Genomic DNA, 11,739 nt, shown 5'->3' with positions numbered 1-11,739 from the left:
AATTTTCTCTACATGTATTTATAAAATACCGTTTGGCTGTTTGTTTGCTTCCTTCATTGTGTTGAAAAATGCAAGTGTCTCAAGGAGGGCCAGTTATAAATGTAGTCAGAAACGTATAATGAAAGCATTTATTGGTTATGACTTTTTTTAAATCATACTGACTCATTTTGTAGATTCTTCCCAAACAAACAAAAGAAAAACACCAACACCAGCATCACAAAAGGCGCCAAAAAAACAAAAAAGACGTAGATGATTCAACGACTGAGTGCGCCATCAAACAAAACATGCCCTATGGTGTTGAAAAGTGGAGTGACACTGTTCACATAAAAAGGTTTCTCACCACACGGCTCTACAATCTCAGTCAACACAGTAAATTTGCAAAACAGCTCAATTGTCTCTCAGAAAGTCATCGATTACCTGGTGAAGTGTTTGACATATTCTATTGCACAAAACACGGGTGATCAAACAAGAAGAGGACAATGTTCTAACAAAGATTACATTTGGGAGTTGCTTTAAGGGTAAATACAAAGGTATAAATGTTGGGTCAATTGGTACAGGCCATGTAAGTATTTTTATAATTCCAGACCTTTAACCTTTAGCCCTGATGTCACTAGACAAATTTTCCTTTCTGATTTCCATACATTGTTTGTAAAAATTAATTAGACTTTATTTCTTTGATGATGGTTACCTTAACCCTTTCACTTCCTGAGTAATTTAATAATGGAGACATGTAGTGTAGCTCCAACATTTGAGTATGAGAACGAAATCCTGACAATTACATTGGCCTTTCACAGTTTGCCTCGAAGCTTTGCCAACTGTTCATTTTTGTGCAGTCTTCACTCAGCTGCACTTATTATCTGCTGATATATCACTCACAGGAGAGTTTTTAATATTCCTGTGGGTATTCTCCAGTTTCTGATATTTGAGATATGCAAGGGATAATGGATTATAATAATTAACAGATTTCAACAAAGTTTTGTCTTTTAATTTCAACTTTAAACTCAAGCAAATCTGGTCAAAAAAACCTGCCTCCAAAGTCAGCAAGCAGCTGTATCAGTCAGAGGATTAGACTTAGGGAAGTTTAAAGGGAAAGCCACGTGGTAAGAAATAAGTTATGAAAGTGAGTATCATACCTGGTCCTGGAGGAGCAAATACAGCAATTGCAAGAAACTTGCCGTAAAGGGTCACCAGACCTAAAAGCACGTCATATGCTCATGGATGCCGCTTTTCTTTTAAGTAGAAGAGACATCTTGACAAATAATGTAAGAGTGTAGAAACTGCTCAAAGACTATCCTCCTTTAGAGAATGGCAATGGTAGTGAGGTAAGCCTTTCTTGATATCTTTTTAACACTGCAGAAGAAAAATCAATTTTAAAAGTGCTCAAACAGATTATTCAAAGACTTTTATGTGTGATGGATGTATACATATGTAATCATAGCAAGTTTAGGTTATTTAAACATATGATAGCCTAGTCATGGATGACATACCGGTAATAATTCATGCATGGCCTCAGTGTAACTGAAGTCTCTACACCCATGTATGATGAGAGTGACTACTGTTGTGGTTGCCTCCTGTTATGTGTATGGCGAATGCACAAGTACAGGCTTGATAATATTGAAGGGAAAATTATTTTTTTTATTTTTCCTTACATCATACTGCCAAATTCTAGCATACATTTGCAAGCTGAATGGACAGAGAGTAACAGAACATGAGTTTGCACAGAATTTTCAATGGTGTCCCTGTCCGTGAGGACAATACATATAAAAGTTAACACCCTTTTTGTTTAGTCATAAGTACCTCTAGGTTACTGTCAAGTATAGCTCTCTATAAATGATGTCTATTACATTGCATTGTGTTATATCCCTTCACATATAAACACATATACTAGTATGTTTTTTTTTTACAGATACGGGCAAAACTACAACGAATTTTAGGTGAACAAGTTATGAATTTTTTTTTCACTTATAGGTTACCATAGCAACATTATAAACTGTTAGAAGCACCCCTATCATCAATCCAGCATTTGGATTGAATGTCATGCCAGAATTTGCATAAGGAAAGAGGGTATGCCAACAAAATTAAAGCCAAAAGTGAAGCATCCATACAAGGTGCACGTATGGGCCGGGATATCAAAACGCGGTGCGACGCCGATTGTCATCTTCACCGGCATAATGAAATCCGATTTTTACGTCGATAGCATCCTTCGCGATATCCTTTTTCCTTTTGTCAACCAGACCTTCCCGAATGGATATCGGTTCCAACGAGACAACGACCCAAAACACAAAAGTAAGAATTCGTGACACATGAGCAAACTACTACCAATTCATTCATTTAACATTCAGGACCAACTTTATCCCTTAGGCTTATTCCAACTATTAAGACTGTTTTCACATTAAAATTGGCTTCGAGATTAAACGGAATAAGCCATTGTCAAGGATAACTAAAACTGAAAACAAATCAATTTGTTCGATCAAGATTTGAATTTTTGTCACCTTTAAAACATCCATAGTCACAGCTTCAAAAGTGTAAAATTTTCTCAGCAACTTATGTGGTGGTATTTTTTTCCAGGTCGATTAGCAATGGCATTTATCAGGGAGAATGGTGTCAACTATTGGCCTACACCAGCTGAAAGCCCAGACTTGAATCCCATTGAAATGCTTTGGAATGAACTGAAGCACTCCTTGCAGACTAAAGTAAAACCGCGCAACAAAGAAGAGCTCCAGAGAAGTGCCAACGTTACATAAGCCATTTACAGATGGTTCTTCCAGCAGTAATCAGGTGAGAGGGAAGGGCATCAGGACACTGACATTAACATTCAGTGGCCTACTACAAAACGGCTCCTTTAGGAGCCAAAAAATGAATTAAAGTCATGATCATACATAAAATATCAATACTTCCACCAGATGATGGTTCTGTATGAGTTGCTTTTTCCACAATAACAGTTGCTACTGTAAGTATCTCTCTCCATATTTTGCCCATGAAAATAATATCATTTGGCAGTTTAGTCTTCTCAGTAAAGTTACTGATAAAGTCTATTGTATCCTTAAAATACAAATTTTGTTTTTGTGCCGTTGGCTGAATGAGTTGGTCAACAAATGCTGAGATCCACTCTGTAGGTCCTCATACCTGCCAACCCCCGAAGTACAAAAATCTGGAGACATCTAGAAATCATTTAAGAATATCATTTTCAACAATTTCTGAGTACTCTCTGAAAATCACCCGAAGACCTTCTGAATGTTCCCGACATCTCTCGGTTAGAACAGCATTTACCTACCATGTATTGGGCGATTTGATTGGTTGATTTCTGACCAATACTAGTTAAATATATTTCAATTTGATTGCTCTGTTTTACATTTTCCAACAGAGAACAGCTCAAATACGAACACGTAATCCACTTCTTCTTTTATTTTCTTTTTTAGCATCCTGAAAAAAACAAAACTAATGGAAAAAATTTGAAAAAGGCCACGGTAGAAATTTCCCGGGAGATTTAGTGCTCTAACCGGGAAACCGGGATAGTTGGCAGGTCTGGGTCCTTCACATTTTTTTCGACAACTAAAGGACCATCCATTAGCAATTATTATTGTCTTAGCCTGTGCCAAAGACTGACTATAACCCCTGGTAATAACCATCTGCAAATTAGTGCCAAAATGTTTCTAGCAATGTTCTCACTTGTTTCCACCACAGCAGGTAAAAGAGCTTTTTAAACCAGTAAGGAAATCCTGGCAGTGAATCGTAGCTATGTGTATTTCTTTCTCGAATTGCAAAGCCACTTCATCACTGAAGTTATTGTTTCCTAAAATATGCATATTCTTAAAAAAGATCTCCATCAAAATACGTATTGCAGGTTAAATAGTTTTACACCTTTGGTATAAGATGTCAAATGAAATGCAGCATCAACACCTGCAAAGATTGACGCACCTGAACGGCCCCTAAAAGGTGTGTTTTTTATCACATGAAATCACTGGGTTGATAAAACTCATTCCTGTTTTAGTTTAATAACCAGTCGTTCATTGCAGTGTTAATAATGCGCTGCATTATAGAGCCTGCAGTTTCTTGGAAAACTGCCTTTTTCCAACTAACACATCCATTTATGTGCATCTGCAACATCTTAAATAAGCCTTATTCTAAAACAAAATTATTTGGTTTTTTTTTCAGTGAAACCATTGGCAGAAATCTCAAATCTGTCAACGAGCCAGGGCAGTTTGTTTGTCGGTGACCCTATTTATGGAGTCACCATCAATGCTCAAATCCTTAAGGGCCTGAAAGGTGCAAGTTCACTTAACAAAATGGCACTGATGCTGCTTGAAAAACTCTTCTCCGGTGACGTGCTAGCAAAGTCTACTGTGGAAGGCTCGAAGCAGTCCAAATCAGAAGGCGCTTTGGACAACAACAAGTTAATGGCAATAAAAAAGTAAGTTTACTTGCTAATTTAATACCTTTTTAATTTTTTAGTTGTATTTTTATTAATGTTCACTAAGTTATAAGTATAGAGATGTGCCATCCTGATACAAAGGTTAATAATACTGAGATTCAACTGTTTAAGTTCACCAAAAACAAATCCAGTAATTATTTCCAGTTCTGACAGCAATGATTACTGTTGTCCTCTAAGAATTCAACCTGCACTGCATAGATAACTGGAATCCTATTTTCATAGTCTGAATACATGTCAGTTTGTTACTGAGCAAACCTTAATACAACTTCCAGTCATGAAATATGGAATTAATTTGATACCATTTTAATACCCATATATAAAGTGTCAGTAACATTAATTATAGCATTAGCATTATTCCTAGTTGCTTACTGCTACTAAACCTCCAGTTGGACACAGCCATTCATTACCAATCTTAACACAATCTGGCACCCACAGTTCTAATAGAATTGTAAAGGACTTAATATTATTTTAACATAATCATGTACCATAAACCGCTCTCTTCTTATCAACAATGTCAATTAATTATTGCATCTTTTCCCATTATTATTACAGGCTTAGTATTTTGACATTTGCCCCTTCAAAAGGATCAAACCTTGGAGGTAGAATGGGGAAAACTGGTGCAAAGCATGAACACCAAGTGCCGGGGTTTCAGGCATGGGAGATACAAGTTCAAACAGGAACACAGTGACTGATTTGACAGTTGAAAAAAGATTACATTTGTAGCTACAACAGCTAAGTTGTGGACTTTTCTGTCTTATATTGTTATTGTGATAGTTTTTTAAAGCAGTGATCTGGAGAAAACAAAATTGACCAACAGCTAGGAAGTTGTACATAATAAAATAAAAGCTGCTGTTTTGACTTCATAATTGTAGTTTGTCTGACATTTTTAAATAATGAAAAAATTAATGGGCAAACCTTAATACAACTTCTAACTAATTGTCTTGCGATTGGTCATCAACTAATTTTGTGTAATTAAATTGTGTATATTCTGTATATAGTGAAAACACACTTTGTTGAATGTAATAAAGAATGAAATCACACTTTGTTGAATGTAATAAAGTGTGATATAAGTGTGATCACACATGAGATCACACTTTATAAAAATTAAAAATGTGATTTACGTTTTTTTTCACACTTCTCACACTTTTTTCACACTTTCTATCACACATTAGAGAAGTGTGATTTGATGTGTGAAAAAGTGTGATTTAAAGTGTGAATCACACTTCTAATAGAAAATCACACACGAGATCACATATGTGATCACTTTAAATCACACATGTGATCACACATTTATTTTTGTATGGGTTATGTTTAATTATCTTTCTCTGTATAAAAATGGAAGCTAATTCATCTTTTCTTTTAATTTTAGAGAAAGAGAATATTGTTGAAGTTGTAAACGAACTTGTTGTGTCATCAACATTACCGAGGCTTATCAGCAGCGCGGATTTGCAGTCATTAAATGAACTCTTCTTGGCCTTAGAAGGAATGGTGGTTTGTTAATTAAGGCCATCTAACATTCTCACTGCAGTTGTTACCCTTTTGGGGAGCTTCTATTGTTTCAACATGGAATTTCCAAAGGGTAATGCTTGCAGGGAGAAGAATGTGCTTCTGTAAGTGGAGCACCTGTTGCTTGGATTTGCAAGCACCACACTTCCACTTTCAGTGGAAAATGTTCTCGCTGATTTAGAGAAACCTTTAGTTACAAAAACGTTTTTGATTTAGAAAAACCTTGAACACACGCTTTTCAATGAGTGCAAAAGACTGAAATGAGTATAGCTTCATGAGGTAGTAACAGTTTGAAAATTTGAAGGTTTGGCTTTTTCTTACATATTACAAACTCCCTTTACTTTAGAAGAAGAGTTTGTTTTAGTTGTTAAAGCTTTGAGCCAAATAGGTTTTTGTTAACTGTTCAAAATAACCACTAAAGATTATTGTAAGAACTTCTCTTGCTACCTGGAGGAGGCAACTGGTCTCTGACAACCAAACAGGTGTCTGGTATATCGACCTTATGAATCTCAACATACCGGGAAACACATTTAGATTGAATCGAAACAGCAACAGGCTGGAATCGAGGTTGTACGAACTCGGAAACCTGACAGACACCAAGAGGAAGGCTTTAAACAAAAAGGGTAGTCCAAATCAGAGAAAGGTATTATTTGCCTCCTATAAAAAAAATAGCTGTTTTGAAAGATGAAGTCATAATAGTTGACGAATGGACATTAGAAGTCTGTAAATCAAAGCAAAAGCTGGGGCTTTTGCCAAGCAAGAAATTGGAAGCAAAAATTTCATGATCTTGAAAAAGAAAAACAGAAGCTAGTTAAAGAGGTGCTGAAGGAGAAAGACCGCCATCAGTCATGCAAAGAGGAAAGTGAACTAATAAAGAAGTACCTAAAGCAGTTGGAATACGATCGGTCCAAAAAGGTGAGACACACCAGTCCCAAAGATTACAACAACCCAACCCAAAACAGAAATCTCAAGGACCTTAAAACAAGGGCACAGAAAGCTTTCCATTTTTGTACTTTGTTTGGACTGAAGTTAGACTCTCTGAAGTTAAAGGATCCAGAAGGCTTCCAAACAAACGCTGTTGCTTTTAATGCAGCAAGCCAATCATCCCCTTTGGTATCAAAATCAACAAGAAGCACCCCTCTTGTTTACAACGCATCTGATAACTGCAACTGCCCTTCTTCTTCTCCTGCAACACCACCCCATGGTAATTCACCTGTTATAGCAGCCATAACTTCAAGTTCTTCATCTCGTACTGAATCTCCACCCAACTTACCTGTTGGCCTACAGCTGCAAACTATCAACCAAACAGCCTCTCAAGAATACACAGTACTCCAAACTCAGCGAAGAGTATACTCTACCTCATTGATAAATTTGGGGTTAGAAACAAGTTTATTCATGAGTTGACAATGACGGATGAAGGAATGCTAAGGTCATGTCTCTTTAAGGAATGCAGGAATGCACTTAATGAGGACTGCATTATCAAATCAACTCTAGGCATGGCCCCAGGAGCACAACACTCCTTTTCAAAGCTACTGGCTGAGCAGATTCAAAGCATGGTATGCATATCAGCTCTCTCATCATAATATACACCTGGCTTCAGTTGTTGAAAGAATGGATAGCACTAACCAGCAGATAAAATGTACTCCAACCCAAACAATTTATCTGCTGGATAGCGATTCATTCGCTGGATTAAGTTATCTGTTTTTTCAAAAACTGGAGCCTGAAGGTCAATTTTGAGCCTGAGGGGAGGGAGGCCAAACATACATTCAATATCATTAACTTTTTTTGTCAAAATTTCCACCTTCATACTGGGTTTCAGACTTTTATTGAGATGTAAAAGACCAAGCATGGCTCCCCCCCCCCCCCCAGCTCACACCTAACACTGACAGCATTTTCAAGGTCAATGCACAGTACAGGTATGTTGAAAACCATAATTAATATGGGTTCGCTCGCTATGAAATTTGCTTCAAGAAGGCGAGAAAGTGAAAGTTAAGCTCAGTGGTGATGGTGCTCGTATGAGTAGAGTTAGTAACTTTATACTTCTGACCCTGTCAATTCTGCAAAGCACAGATGACTTTCTTTCATCTAAAGGTAAAATAAACAACAAAACTAAAAACAGACACTGATTCATGAAGGAGGTAGTGATACCCTTCAATCAGGTGTATTATGACAAGACTGTTAGTTCTGTTGTTACACATATTGAAATGCTTTAAGGGTGAAGGGGGGGCAGGAGAGTGACCAAGATGCCCAAGGTACACACAGGTGAAATTTGCTGCACTGCAGGGTGTCCAGCGGCATGGTTGTTCAGAAAAATAGGAAAATAGGAAACTCAGGATTAAAAAAATAGGAAAAAGTAGGAGAATCAATAGTACTTTGATGGACAAAGAAAGCCTCCCTGCACCCCATCAGCTATCCCAATCCACCACTTTAGTCCATAACAATGATAAAAATTAATGCGACAAAGCGAGTATTTCGGTTTTAAAAGTTATTTATCTTTATATCTCTTATTGCGTTAACAATATTAACACATCATTTTGTTTAAATGCTACAAATAGCAAATGCAACAAAATCCTCAGTGAACATCTTCTGCTATAAAACAACTGTTCATCCTTTAATTTGACTTTCTTTTCTTTGATGGTGGAGCAGAAACACCAGTTGGTAGTGCCTTGTCCAGCAATTTCTGCTTGTGTGTGTTAACCACCTTTTGCTTTTCCCTCACTGCTTCAAGCTTCCTCTTTGCCTGTGCCTGATTTGAATTTGCTGTTTCTATCATGAGGTATGCAACTTTCGCACTTTGTGAATCAACCTTTGAACCTGAAGATAGGGCAGTCTGTAACTTAACTGTGCCTTCTGACAACATCTCATCAGCTGTTTGCATTTCTTCCATTACCTCCTGCTCCTTTCTGTCTAGGCTCTCTCCCTTTTCTTTCAACGACCTGGTCTCTTGCATTAGCTTCTCTTGCTCTCTCTTCTTTCTTTCCACCTCTTCAGCTTTCAATTTATCTTCAGCATCCCTTTTCTTCTTCTCAGCTTCCACTTCTTCAAGCCGCTTTCTATAATGTATATGTGCAGATCTCACCGCAGTTAAAAGGCCATCTGTCAGGGGAATTTTCTCTGGTCTGCAGTTCTCAGGATCGTCAAATTTGACAGCACCTTTCACAGTTCTAAGGCCAACAATAGTCCTTTCTCCAAGAAGCGTTCGTTCCTGTGTCACAATACGGGCATTCACTGAAACACTTCGTGACTCAACATTCGATTGTACAAGAATAAGCCCTAATTTGACAAATTTTGGAAGAGCTGAAAATCGTGGCCCAGTCCCATCAAGAGACTTAAGACTGAATACAGCTCGCCAGAAACGGTCAACTCGTTGCCCTTTTTCTAACTGCTCAACTTCTTGATCAACAGAATGAACACGCCACAATTTTTTTTTGCAATTTTTTTGCCAGTGTTTCAATTGCCTTCACACTGCTTGCCTTTTCTCTCTTCATAGGATTCAGACATCCTAATACTTTCAAGAAAGTGTTCTGAAGAGGGACATGAGACTGTAAATATGTGACTGATGTGCTATAAAATACACGGCTGCCAAGAAGTACAGACTTTCGGCGTTCTCGCTGGAGTTGGGCTAAGGCTTTCTTAGTTGCATCTCCAATTGAAATATGCGAATGAGATAGCTGATTGTTTGCCCTACAGTCAATACTTACAAGGTCACTTCCAAACATCTTTTCATAGGCTTCTTTCTCTGGGAATCTACCCATAAGCTTACAATATTTCAAAATAACTACATTTAGGGATAACGAAATGCTTTTTCGATGGGTTTATTCAGAATATCATCATTATGTTCAGTTGAACATAGTCAAGTGAGGTACATTACTAGATAAATGTACAATGGGGCAGAAGAAAATTTTACAAATATAAAGTAATGATATTTTACTACTTGCTTTATCCTGAATCTTCGTCTGAAACACATAACTATAATTTCATTTTCAATTTTGTAACACACATTGGCTTCACCAGCTAAAAAATAGGAAAAATAGGAGGTTTCATTTAAACGATAGGAGAAAATAGGAAAAAATAGGAAAAAATAGCAACTGGACACCCTGGCACTGATGCCCATAACCAGCAACAGGAACTAAAAATTCAAAAAAAAAAAAAAAGGTGGACAGAAGGCAATAGTTTTGGCCAGGAGGTGGTAGCGCAACTCCACCGTTCCAAGTCCTTTATTTTGCTCTCGTCGATTCCTCCCTTTCCTAATAAACTACCCATGATACAATGCAGTGTTTTGCGATCTTCATGTACTTCATGTACAAGTGATGGGAAATGGCCGGGAAGTTTGTGTCCGCGTGAAGACATTTGGGCTTGTAGAGGCGTCTTGTCTTTGAGGGGATACAGGTTTTTCGTTCATTTCCTGTTGGTTCTTTTACATGTTTACACGTTCGTATCGACTATATGAATAGAGTTGAATTGAGGAATACTAAACACACTGTTGTGTGTGCTCTACGCCATGTTCCAGCGTGTCGGTGTATGTTAGCAAAAAGCTTGTGCAGAAGTTGATTTTATCTTTGCTTCCGCTGCTGGTAGCGTCTTTCAACGTATAAATGAAGCATTTTGGCAAAACAGTTTTTTCAGGAGATCAGAAGCAGGAAAAGTTTGCTAAAAAGAGCGAGGATTCTGGATCTTGTACGCCTTCCAACGATGGCAATGTTCCGGCCTCTACTTCGAGCTCGTCTTCGACTTCTGAAGGACGTCCTCTCTCAATAAAGAGCCTCTTAAGACAGAAAATCCAGGGAAAACTCAGTAATGAAAAGGAATCTGGTGATTCATCGAGCAGACAACAAAGGCAACTCGACGAGTGGTGTTGGAATTTGAAAACATCTGGATTTATTTGCGAAGTGATTTCCTTGACCGATCCTTACTCGCCATTTCTCTTTATGAAGAAGACAATGACATCCCTGGTTCATCAGCGTCAGTAGTTTACCCATCTAAGGATCATACGTACAGCAGTGAAACGGGACCTTTCCAGGCGGTAAGACTTTGCAAACGCCAAGAACCATCTATGAATTTTAGGATGTGTCAAAAGAGAAACTTTCGCCTTTCAGTTGTGAAGAAGTGCTTTCTCTAGTCTCTAGATGGTTTACCCAGTACCACACATTGTGTCCTGGTCTAATTGGTCTGGAAGATGTTGAAGGAAAACTGGGTTATATTCCTAAAAATGTGAGAGTACTAGCAGACCCTGTTAAGATTGTGCAGGCAGTTTCTTGTAAAGTTTGGCATGTTCCAAGCTCCCAAGCACGTAAGGATGAGTCTCATGCAAGAAGGTTTCATGTTTGTGGAGAATATCTCAGAGCACATAGCTATGTTCAACGACGAATTAATGAAAAAAACAATGTAGATACACCAACTAAATGTAAACGTCAAAGCCCTTCGAGCAAGTATCCCATCAAATACCTCTCTCCAAGCAGCAAACAGAAGCACTATTCCCATCTGAAGAATGACCGACTGCGCCTTAAAAAGAGAGTTCACCGGTTCTACAAGAAGACCAAAATTGAGCTTCCAGAGAACCAATCCATTGAGCTTTGTCTACTTGTAGAAGCCATCAAAGATTCAGAAGATGGGAAAGACGAATTGAAAAAGATAGTAATGGAAGGAAATCCATTAAATGACAACAAAGGAAATTCCTCTGGTGATATCTTGGAATAAGTGTGGAAAAAGGACCGTGTAAGTTTCTTTAATGAACAGCAAAGAAATGGTAAGTTGTTGTATCTCTCATTAACAATTAGATTATGAGCTGAGATTAGTTTCTA

At 37.8% G+C, this 11,739-nt stretch overlaps 1 long non-coding RNA gene and 1 pseudogene across 1 annotated transcript; one reads left to right on the top strand and one right to left on the bottom strand.

Moving 5' to 3' along the window:
• Positions 1 to 1,031: 1,031 nt before the first annotated feature.
• Positions 1,032 to 2,721, top strand: LOC146479494 (uncharacterized). The gene is made up of 3 exons (XR_014864816.1): positions 1,032 to 1,322; positions 1,907 to 2,286; positions 2,569 to 2,721. It is a non-coding gene; the product is annotated as an uncharacterized LOC146479494 (long non-coding RNA).
• A 5,562-nt stretch (positions 2,722 to 8,283) lies between these two features.
• On the bottom strand, positions 8,284 to 10,201 carry LOC146479493 (uncharacterized; annotated as a pseudogene).
• Positions 10,202 to 11,739: the final 1,538 nt, after the last annotated feature.

This window comes from Pavona decussata, unplaced genomic scaffold (genome assembly GCF_977016875.1).
Source record: "Pavona decussata unplaced genomic scaffold, jaPavDecu1.1 SCAFFOLD_58, whole genome shotgun sequence".
Lineage (NCBI taxonomy): Eukaryota > Metazoa > Cnidaria > Anthozoa > Scleractinia > Agariciidae > Pavona > Pavona decussata.
The sequence above is the reverse complement of the archived record's forward strand: the minus strand, read 5'-3'. Positions and strand labels throughout refer to the sequence as shown.